The sequence below is a fragment of the Phasianus colchicus genome, chromosome 2 (genome assembly GCF_987193195.1).
Source record: "Phasianus colchicus chromosome 2, bPhaCol1.hap1.1, whole genome shotgun sequence".
NCBI classification, from domain to species: Eukaryota; Metazoa; Chordata; class Aves; order Galliformes; family Phasianidae; genus Phasianus; species Phasianus colchicus.
This window is the reverse complement of record NC_143437.1, coordinates 10,967,924-10,980,355: the sequence shown is the minus strand read 5'-3', so window position 1 is coordinate 10,980,355 and position 12,432 is coordinate 10,967,924. Positions and strand designations below refer to the sequence as shown.

The 12,432-nt window shown below is 34.7% G+C and overlaps 1 protein-coding gene across 19 annotated transcripts in view; it reads left to right on the top strand.

Moving 5' to 3' along the window:
- NRXN1 (neurexin 1) overlaps positions 1-12,432 on the top strand; it is a 641,583-nt gene that overhangs the window by 275,019 nt on the left and 354,132 nt on the right. The window lies entirely within an intron of this gene.

Here is a 12,432-nt window from a genome sequence, read left to right as displayed (position 1 = left end):
AGTAAACTCAGTGTTTCCACTGTTCTTATGGGAAGAATCATTGGAAAGCAAGCTTTTAATGAACAGCAGGTCCTAAATTTCTCTTATTCTATTTTTGAGAATTTCCTAAGCAGCATAAGAAATGAGGAAAACTTAATCACATTTCAGGACTGGTGATTTAAATTAAGCTCCCAATTTTTTTTGTCATGACAGAAGGTGTGCATTATAATCCATTCTCAGAGGCATAGTGAGCAATTATGTTCTCTTCAGGAGTACTGTTGCTATTGTAAAATCATGGAATCACTTAGCTTGGAAAAGACCTTCAAGATTTCCAGGTTCAACCATAAGCCTACCAAGAACAATCTCTAAATCACATCCTTTATTTAATACTTTTTCTTCTGGAGAAGAATATGTTAAAAGTTCATGTGATGTCAGGCACATGCTAATAAACTGGTCTTTGGTGGCAGTCAACTCACAGTAAAGCTCTGTTATTCATGGTCTCACAGGAACTAGCATGTTCATAAATGACTGGGCAAAGAGGAGAAAAGCAACCTGGTCTGGAGGGAGGTGGCCCTGCCTATAGCAGGGGGTTGGAACTAGATGATTTTAAAGGTCTCTTCCAACCCAAACTGTTCTATGATTCTATTATTCTGTTTGCAGATTGATAAGATAGGAAAATAGTAATAATAAAAATAAAGCTGCACATAAGCTTTCTGAAGAGTTTCAGAATTCTGAATGACCGGATAGTAAAACAGTAGGTAGAATTCAATGTTAGAATGTACAAAGTAGTTCTAGAAAAGATAACCTTAATGGTTAGAATGGATTCTGTTAGCACTGGGCTGACAAAATTGTGCAGTCATTGGAAATGGCCTTTGTAAAAGAGCCCAGTGCTCAGAACTGACCAGAAGTCCCAAAGGATGTTAGTAACTACAGGAAAAGGAGGTAAGATCAGATGAGAAAGCAGTTTCAGGCTACTTTGCAGTCGTTGAGCATGTCTTGAATGTTGTGCACATTTTTAGTTTGTTTCACATGAGAAACTCAGGTGAGAAAAGTATGGAGTATTGGAACAAGGTGATTTCCAAGTATGGATTGACTTATGTACGTTGAGAAGCTAGAAAGCTAGGAAAAATGTATTTTTATAAAGATATGACTATGCAGCTAAGAAAAAAAATCAAGAAGTTGATTTGTATGAAATTGAAATACGTAGACACTTCATGTGGTAAGGTACTTAATGTACCTCAGAAATCTATGAGATGTTAGTCACTAGAATCTGTAACTATTAGACTAGTAATTACCATACAGTGGCAATTCAGTGGCCAAGCTTTTATTAGTCACTACTGAAAGCGTAATACTGCAGAAAGTGTAGCTGGCCTTCTGGTCTCATCTGGCAAAGGCACTATTGTGTCCTTAACAGTATTTAATGGAAGAATAGTTGTTGGTGAAAAGATGATTTGTATTCCATCTCTCTAAACTTTGTAATCAGATTCAGTAAAAACTAAAGGTAAAAATCCAGGCTATTTACAGTTAAAACCAGTCAAATAATTAGGGTAAACCGTTGATGAATTCTGCTTTGCATGTGCCTAACATTGAGAATATTTTTTTTACTTAATGCCAAGAGGCGTTAAAAAGAAAATTTTGGTCTTCAGCTTTTTTAAAAGAAAATAATTGCTAGTATTCTGTATTAAGGCAAAATAACTGTAACTCAGCACTGCACAGTTGATGAAGCTTCTAACTTTAAATGTAGATTGGAAATGCTATCAAATTTCATCTATAAATACCTTTATTCATTTTTCACTTCATTGCTTAGAACTCTTTCAAAGAATAATGCTGTTGCAATGCTCATTTATTAATGCCTTTGTGGAAAACATTTAAATATGCTTACAAATTACAATTCTGTGAAAAAATATTGCAATCTTTCTGTTATTGGATTACATTTTTTTCAGTTAGTAAAATCTTGGAGTTTTTTTTCCAAACAAATCTGCCTAACAATATGCTAAAATCATTAATATTTTAGTTCACAAATCAATTAAGTATATTAATAATATGCTTAGGGCTTTTTTCCAAATGGAATGCCTTTGTGAATCACTTCTGCAGTGCACATCTCCAGTACTTTTCAAGGAAAACCAAACAAATTGCCATCTCTCTGCAGGTAGACATTGCTCTTCTGATGAACACATCACATGTTCACAACTGTAGTGCATAGTTGGGAAGAATTTATCTAATAACGGTTTGGGTGGGATCTTTTATTTAAGAAAAAATGAATGCATTGGAGATGCAGGAAAGAGATCAAGAAAAGATAATCTACTGGAATTAGAAGGAATCAGATTTGAATGGATTGTTTAGTTAGCGCTAACACAATTGTTGAGCATTGCAGTAGGTCTAGAGTATTGTAAAGTGAATTGCCAAGTTTGTTTCTCTCATTAATTAATATTATGAATAGAACAGTGAGATATTATTAGAAGTGCTACTGACTGCAGTGGAAATCAGATCAGATTGTATTTCTCAATTTGGTTGATTAAAAGAATGGAGCTGCATAGGGAAAATTCAACTACCTCCTGCTCAAAGAAGAAAAAAGTTGTTACCAAATAGAAATTTAGCTTAAATTAAGATGATTCTGATACATTACTACTGCTGGAAGTCTGACATAAATCCCTGGTAAGCAATCGTTTTACTCTATCAACATTAAGATCTATGAGATCTGATTACAGAAAGTAATAAAAAGTGCATGCGCAGAGAGCCTTTGTCTTTTCATGTGTAGTGCTCTAATGCAGAAGTAGAGTTCTCTGACTATTTGTGTAAATAAAAGTTTTCAGGATTCAGTTTCTGTGCCATCTGTGGCATTTTGTTGGCCAGTTCTTTATTTTACCTGCAGAAAATATGATATAAGTATGCATTAGCTTTAGTTGTATGACTATTTTGAAAATATGGATTATTTTATCATTGCTTCAGTTCTCTGCAGTCATCATTGCATAAGTTTAACCTTGATGAAGAAGTCTAAGCAAGCACTTAGCTACAATATTACTCTTCATTAATGTTATAAGAACAGTAATTCATTTTTCAATGTACTTTACTGAAGAGCTAATAGTATTAAAAGCTTCTACCTAGTGCATGTCACTGATGAGCAGTTTCCTATATTAAGAACACTTATGTTGTATCTAGCACATTTTGCCTTGGTGTCTATTAAAATGCATGAAACATCTATCATAACATTTTAAGCACTCAGTAGCTTATTACTGGAACCACATAAATGCTTACTTATTATCTCTTCTTGACAATGACTTTAACAAATTATATTCAGGTAGTTGTTAAAGTTTCCATCCAAGCACATTTCTTTTTTTGGATGTCATGTCAAGAGGTTAATTTATGCTCCCTTACAGCTGATTTCTAGGCCTCAGTCCATCAGACAAGTCTCTTCAAAGGAGATATTACTCTGTTGAGTTGAGACATCGAGATAAAGTTGGCTTTCTGAAATGCAGTCCCCTTTGGGAAGCATACAAAGAATTCTGCAGCAGTTATTTGTCTAGGCAGTACTGAAGCAACAAGGCACAAGAAGAAGACCGAGACGTGGAATGAGGAAAAGCTATTAAAGAAAAAAAGGAAGCTGTGGTTAACGTAGCTAATACTATTTCTTCCTTTCTTCCTCCTTCCTCCGCTCCAATATTATTACTCATTCATTTTGCTTTCTGTAAGATTTTCCTCCAAGGAGTGAAGTGCATGTATATGGAAATAACTTTTCAATAGTTAGAAGTTCTCTGTCATTCTTTGTCTCTGCACTTTAAGTCTTTTATTACAAATAGTAAAATCTGTCTGGAAAAGAATGATCAAACAGGTAAGTCAGCAATTCCATCTTTCACTCGTGTGCCATGAGCTGTTTATGGATGACCTTTGGAAATCAGATCAGAAATGAAGAATACAAAGCACAGACAGCATGCTTACAGCATCTAAGGAATTCTATTTTAGAACTCAAACTGAAGGTATATTTGAAGATTACCTGCTGAATTTCTGTTGTGCTTACCACTATAATATGAATGGTTCATGCAGCTTTTCCTACATAAAATTACAGAAAATTTGAAAGCAATTCCCTAGGAGAGAAAAATGCAGCTGTACACACCACCGGTTATCAGAGGAGGAAGTTTTGTTGCAGCTCCGGTTAATGTTTTACAGATGACAGACTTGGAAAGTCTGTTGACAAGCTAATCAGCTATGAATAAAACAGTACTAGCTAGAAAAGACTACAGTATGGATTCTTGATTTCATGAAATGACATAAATCAAGAAACAGAGAGTGCTTTAAGAAACTGCAAATAGTAACTTTTGTCAAGAAACTGACTTGGGTTTTCTTTTCAATAATAAAGCTGTCATTCACTGACACTGCACACAATTCTTAAGAGATAACAAATGGCAAAAAAACCCATTTGCAATATTCTCTCAACATTGAAATCAATTCCATCTACTCAATTGTAAAAGTCATTGTGTTCTTGTGCTTTAGTTTTGTACTACAATGCAAGAGAAAGAGCAAAAAAACAGCCCAGAGATAAAAGACCGCAAAAAGTGCTTGACTGTGTACCTTGTTAGAATGCAAATGCTTGACCAGCCATAACTGCAAAATGAAATTCTCAAACAGTTGAAAATGCACAGTAAAAAGTAAAACCAAAGGTCATTACTGCACATGTCACAGTTAACTAAAGCTTAAGCTGGCCATCTTACATTCGTGTCTTGGAAACTAATAAGAGCAGATGGAGTGCAACATGAAAAACTTGATACAGAATGCAGCTTAGTGTTACCAAAAAAGGCCTCATTTATAGGAAAGAAACATGCATTGATCTTCTGAGTAAGAAAGCAGGAAGACTTGCTGTGAGTTTTCTTTTAATACAATGCCAGATTGAACATATGCAAGTTGTCTGAAATAGCCTCAAACGTAAGCGGTGTCAGAGACAGTTCAGGGCTTTTGTTCCCAACAAAATCTTGATTGGAATAAGTATCTGTATTTTTGTACATCTTATTCTGGGCTCAGGAATCCTGAAAAAGTATTTCTGAAAAATCCTATTTATGTAGGGAAGAGAAGTTCCCTGCTAATTAGTAGATTTGTTTCAGATTTGTTTCTTACAGGTAAGGAATATTAGACCTGACTTCTGTCAATTGAAAGAAATGTTTAAAGAACGTTTATGATATCATCTACTATTTTATTTTGAAAGAAAAACAGTCTTTTCATTATAAGAAATATTTGAAGAACTGTCATTTACACTTCTAATAATATTGGAGCATATAAATCTTAAGATTTAAATCTTTATATTCATGCTACTGCCAGTGCACTAAGTGCTCTTTCCTGTCTACCATATCAAGGACATCGGGAATCCTAACTCCTGGACACACTGTCTTGTGCAGCCAGAGTGGTGGCTCTTCGAAAGCTGAAAAGGTCTAAAAGCAATCAATTGTGCACTATTACACTGCAGTGAGGACACTTCACAGGGGCCAAACTCTGGGCTATAAATGACATGACAGTAGTAATGAGAAAATACCCAAATCAGCAAAAGTGTTTTTGTGTATATTTTGTGATATAGTTTAGGAATGTTCAGGAAAAAAGAAGGCTAAAACTTGTATGTCTTCAGCTGTATAAGCTGGAAAAATCAGAGACCAATCCTATATCCATCAAAGTCAGTGGAGGCTGTTGTTTATAGAACAGAGATCACCCTCTGTATTCATCTATATCTAATTTCTGAAAATAATCTGAAATGTCTATTCGAATGTTTCTTACTTTAATCCCAATTATGTAGAATAGGCATAGAATCCAAGAGTAAGCAGCCTCAAGGAATTTTGGTTTTTGATCCATGATGATAAAGACATTTAAAAAGATTTAAGATAAAAGCAACAATTGCAAATCTTTAAACTGTATTCTCTTTACACTTAAATAGGCAAAATGTTACAAAGTAGCATTTCCATTAAAAAAACAAATGAACAAACTCAAAATGAGTATGAGATTTAGTTATTACATAGCTTATAATAGCTGTGCCTTGGGATGAAGACACCTGTAAATAAAGAGGAGCTTATTCTTAAAATAAAATCACAGTCCGTTTGTTTTTTCCTTCTGCTTATTCTAAAATACCATGTTTAAGATGTAGTGATAAAATGAAATATCTAGGTTTTTTTTTTGTTTGTTTTGTTTTTTCACTTTTGCATAAGCATAAAGGTAATGTTGTTTATTAAAAAAAAAGGTAAATTATTGAGAAGCATACTTAAATTGTACTATCTTTTAAAATGTACTTTAGAGTTTTGACACTCATGGCTTGATATAAATGGGCACAGTCAATGTCAAAATTAGAAAGGCTTTCTGATGAAAGCTCTTTCCTCTTTCCAGTTATCTGTGATAACATCACCAAAGCACCTCACATATTTGAATTCTCAGAAATTAATTAATTAATTAAGTCCAGTAACGATTTTTTACTCCATTGGTTTTAAGAGGAAAGAAAGAGGGTGGATTTAGCCATAGGAAATGGTAGTAATAGTAGCTTATTCTTAATAACAGGTTCTTCCACCATTAGAAAACACTGAGAGATCTAGTATGGGTGACTACACACCTATTTGTAGTATTTAATGCATTTATTAGCAATTCCATGGATCAGGAAGGAAGAATCAGTGATTAAGGACCAGAATTTGAAAGTTAGTTAGGTAGCTATCTCCTATTGAAATGCTTCTTCCAAGTTCTGAACTCCTTCAGATCTCTTAGGTTGAGAGGAAACAGCACAGTTCTTCTAAGAGCTGAGGTCCTGTGTTTAAAGTTGTAAAGGTGGTTGCTAAGAAAAGGGAAGTTGGTAGGTGTTTTGCTCTTCATTGCTTCAGATGCTTAGAGGAATATTCTCACTGTTTTTTGACTCCCAAAACAGGGAATCATCGTTAAAAATAAATAAATAAATAAAAGCCTACTTTGATTGTCAACTCAATTTGATTTATTCAGTGCCTGTGTGTATCTAGGTGAGTTGATGCAGTGTCTCTGTCCAGGTTCTTTAGGTCCCTTCTTTCCTCAATGGCTGAACTTTCTGACTCGTTTCTCTCGCTGCTGGATTTAGGTGATGATCTCTCCAGGCTCATCTAATGTGATGTTCTGGGAACTGGGGAGCTGGATGAGAAAACCTCTTCTGAAACAGCTGCTTTCCTAATGCACTGCAGCAGCTTAGAGGAAATGAAGCTGAAGATGTTGATTTGAAGATGTTAAAGTAGTAATTCTGTACTTTATTTTGATAAAGCAAAATTCTTAAATGTATTCAAATTAATCTTGTAATCTTCCATTCTAGCAATGCCAATCTAAGTCAAAAAGAAGAAACTATGATTTACTAAAAGCCACTCAAGTGGTTTGTGGAAATGAATCTGCTGGGTACAGTTCAAAGTTCTAATGTTTAGGTGTGCTTAAAAAAAAAAAAATAACATCATTCAAGGCAGGTTATGGCTTTAGAGCTTTTTTCTGTAGTGCTGTATTATATCTGCAAGTGCACTTTGAATGTACTGCATGTTAAAAAAAAAAAAGGAAATAATCTTGAATTGAAGCCCACATTAAATTTGTAGTTATTTAGCACAGAATTGTGCATGGAAGGTTTGCACTCACCTTACCTATAGCAAAGTCAATTGTCAAGTTTTACGTGGTATCTAAAAACTTGCCTGAATGTGTTCAGCAGTGAACTGAAATATCAAGAACCAAGATCATTGACTTTTACTGTTCTTTTGTCCAGGGCCTTAGGATATTAATAAAGCCTTTAGTACCTTTAGCACGTTTTCTCTGGTAGTCGTGATCCTTAGAGAATGGCTCAAAGAGAAACTGCAGTGTTATTAAAAGTCCAGATACTTAGCTAGCTTCTGGTTTTTAGCCTTTAAAAGATACTTCTATTTCATTATTTCTGAGAAGATGGAAAATAACTGTCCTTAGGGCTGTTTGTGTTTCACTTACTTAGATGTGACTTACAACATTAGCATTAAAATGCAACTATTTCCTAACAATAAATGTTTTTGAGAACTGTGTTGAGAAATGAGCTAGGTTAGGCATTTTTTAATGCAGTAAAAAAATCAGGCTTAACCTCTCAAGTGCTTTGAGTTCATGTAGCTGTGATTGCAATTTCAAAACTTATTTTTCAGAAGATATAAAACCTAATATATACCTGGTTATTAACAAGCAAAGTACACTACAGATTTTGAACACGCATATGTGTATTCTATGTATAACTGATATGGCAGTGAAGTCTGATGCCAAGGAAGATGCCAGGTCTTACAGCTCAGAAGTTCACTGCTTTCTGATGTTTCCTTCTCCACCAAGGTGAAATTAAGTAGTGGTTCTAGTACTATTTATAGTGAATAGACTTTCACAAAAGTGGTTTATCATTAGCATGTTTTTCAGCAGTCGCCAAGAAACCAAGTGTTTAATCAAGTAGGTTTGTGTATGTTCTGTCCCTCAGACTTGATCCACTGAGCATGTAAATACTTGTGTCAACAACAGTTACTATCTCACAGTTCTGTAGACGTTAATGGATGGGTATAAGCCTTGTAGAGCCCAAGTTAGAAGCTCCTTGAGGCAGTAGATAGAGAATGTGGGGAGAGAGGAGATACTCAACAATTCAGATTGTGAGCAGGGAAAGAAGTTTCCAGAAAATAGAGAAAAAAGACAGACGAGACTGTAGAAAACCTTTTGTATTCAGTTGAAGTACTTTCCTTTCTTTTTTTTTTCACATGGTTATATGGACCATTCACTATGTATGCTGCCTTTCCTTACTGGTAGAGTATATCAGCATTAAATGCAGTCTGTTTGTGGGCTGCTCATTTAAAGGAAGCCAACAGAATTTTTGACCTTTCTTAGCTTTCTGCATTTCCAGATGAGTGCACATGCAGAAACAGTTTTAATATTATTTCAGTTGTTCAGAATGATGTGAGAAAACCCATTCTACAACTGCAGTGTAGGCTAATGAAAAATGTTAGCACCTTTAATTTGCTTTGTTTTAGTTTCCAAAATCTCTGGTTTTGTTTTAAAATGTAACAAGGATGCTGTTAAATTTACAATGCATTACTTAAATTGCCACAGGCAATTTTCCCTTTAATAAAGCTACTGTGGGCTGGAACATGGGGATCAAGTGCAGATATGTTTTGTTGATATGATTCAGCAAATGTACTGTTCTTGTGGAAGTATCTGTGTCTAGAAGAGAATACAGCTGAAAAAATTTCTTTGGCCTATGATATGACTTTCTCTGGTTGATGCCAATTTGTTTTAAATGATAAACTGATACACACTGTTGATCTTTAAAGGGCAACTAAATTTTTCTATTAATAAGAAACATGCATAGTTGAGCAGTTGCTGGATGATGCATACAGATGCAGTCATTTAAAATACAGTTTATTCAGTGTATTAATTGACTTTTTAAATTAAGATTTGTAAATAGATGGGTCAGAAGACCAGAACTGATTTTGCAGCCAACCACCATAGAAAGGATAACGAAGATTAAGAGGCTTTCTCCTATCTGTCTGTGTCTCAGCATCTGGTTCTGGAGGAATCCTTCCTGAATATTTTCTATGTTCCAGGCTTGTCCATTTGCTTCCTCAAATTCAAAATGAAAGTGCTACTTGATATTGACTGTCATGACATGTATACTTGTCTGTTAGCAAACTTGGCTGAAACCACTAAGGTCTCTTACATTAACCAGTAAAGTGATGGAAGTAGTTTTTCTACAAGTGCAGTTCAGTAGGTTGGTCCAGCATTCCCTGTATCATACAGTCTCCCTTCCAAGTCTCTGATTAATTAGCCTTTCTTTTGATATTTCATTACTGCTACCTACTTTTGATCATAGAATTTAATAATTCAAGTAAATCTGGTACATGTTTTTGCTGGTGTTTGATGATATCATAGGAGCCAATAATTCCCACCCTGATTCAAACAAATAGTTTCGGATGTGTGAGCTGAACAGGCTCCCTACGAGCTAGTACACAGAACAGGAATCTCCAGAGAATATTTGGAACATTTAGCCCACTGAAAAATTAGGCTTTTCTTTTGGAGGTTCATTCTTCTTTTTTTATTTGAAGCGACAAAACCAAAGTAAGCTAAACTAGAACCAAATAATTCTCTTCATTGATTGCCTCAGTAAGGATACAGTTTAGGGTGCATGGGACTTTACATTCAAATGACTATAGAAAACCTTTTGTCCTCAGACCTGGTTATAGTACTTAGATTCATAATGAATTGCATCATCAAGATTTGTACCTCTATCATCTGGCTGCACAGTCTGCATTTTCCCATGAAGAAAAAAAGAAGTTCTTTGTATTAGCAATTACAAATGCTTTTATATAGATGTGAAGATTTTACTGGTGTGGTGGCCTGTGAGCAAATATGGGATCTGTAAATATGCCTATATTTGTTTGCTTGATACTATGTACTTATTGGAGGCATACATAAAATCTTGTAGTTATTTAAGCCTTTAAAAAAGAAATAGATGGATATATATTGAAAGGTGAATAGACATTGATAATATATTTTTTTTTTACTTAAGCAAGAGGAGATATTTAGTGAATTTTTGCATGTTACAACCTCCTCTGAAAGGAGAAGTTTAAAATATGATTAAGGTATTGATATCAGAGAGAGTCAGTAAGTGCTGGGTACATGAAACAAATGGACTCTGTCCTATCTAGAAAGAGAGGAATGAGTTCCTGAGGAAGGACAGCATGGGGAATACATTTGGATTAGAGACACATAAGAACAGATAGAAAACACAGGAAGAAAATTTGTTTGGAATTTTTTAAAGTAAGACTCTTTTGTTTCTTCCTATGCCAGACACAAAGAAATACATCAATTCTTTCTTAAATACATCAGCACTTTCTGGCAGCGTGAGCTTAATGGAGTAAACGGAATCAGATCCATGTAAAGTTTTAAGACTGACAGGTCAGTCCTTTAGTGGACTGAGGTTTACAGTAAATTCACTTTAAGCTAAAGCACTGTAAACCAGGCCAAAAAAAGTATCTGAACTATTATGACCTGAATAATACTATGTTCTAAATTAAAATTCAATATATTTGAAAATTGCTGAAGAGTACTCATTTAAACTGTTTGAGTTAGCCAGCATTGCTTACTAAGAGAATAAGTATTTTCTAGTTAGTCCTGGCATGGTAACAAAGGATCTCCTTGAGTTTCTGTGCCTAGGTTTGCTTAACCATTTGAAAAATTTGTCCTAACAGTGCTAACAAGCACATTTGCTACTTTTATGCAAAAGCATGCTCTAAAAAGGCCAGAAATGCTGTAAGTGCATTGTTGCCATCATGCATCGTACCTGATTGCATGCTCTGCAAGTGAAGACAATTCACAGGTAGTTCTCATCTGAGTTATCATTCAGAGGGTGATTGCAGAGAAAATAAACTTGGGAATACATGCATTTAATTTTACAAGAAAAACATACAAGTCTCTAACCATTAAAAGGTAATAGACATATTTGCCTTTGTGAGCGTGAACAATCCAGTAGGATTTGATATTCATACACACTAAGGCTCTTTTACATGAATGGGAGACAATAGAGGGTTGTTAATATGGACTGTAATCATAATTTTTTAATGTTTTTAGGTCTCTAAGTTCCATGTGAAATAAGGGAGATTAAGTAGTTCAGCTCCTTAAAAGTAGAACAAAAAATGAGCTTGACCAATAAATGAAGAAGGAGTAACGTATTTAGTAACATTAAATGAACTATTTTATTTCCACTGGAATTTTTACTGATATCATTTGAAGATTTACTGTAAGTTTATTCATTGTCTTCCAAATCTAGCTTAAAATCCCTTCAACTGAAGTCCCCAGTAAGATATAGGATAATAAAAATTTCTCAGACACCATTATTTATTACCTCTATATCACTGTATCCAAAAAGAATATTACTTGCTTAAGCTTTATGCAAAACTGGTCTTTCTCTTGTCAAAGAAGCAACATAGTTCAAGCAGCTGACACTGGTGAGTACGCATGCATCTCTCTCTGCTGGCTTTGCACCCTTTCCCTAACCTTGTGCAAATATGAGGATTAGTCACGAGCATAGAGAGAAGGCAACATGATATTATTAGAATCTTGCTGCCTTTGCTGTAGCTAGTGTTTTTATTCCAGAAGATATCTTGACAGGCTCAAAATAACATACAATTATACTGCTCTGTGTACAAAAGCAGAGCAAGCAAACATAAATTAAAAGAAATGCTGGTAGATGATGTTAAAAAGAGTTTCAGACAAAAAAATGACATGTACACTGAATAACCACATCAAGCTGTTAGTGGCTTTTTTGCTCCATGCAGTCCTGCATGCTGACTGGTTTTGATTTCTGAGAACATCCTATAGTATTCCAATCTATTAATAAATCCCTTCCATCACAGTTAGCCTGTATTAGTTGGAAAGGAATCTGAAAAGAAACGTGGGAGAGTTTCAGAACCGGTGACATATCCCTTTTTGAAAAGCTGTTGACATAGA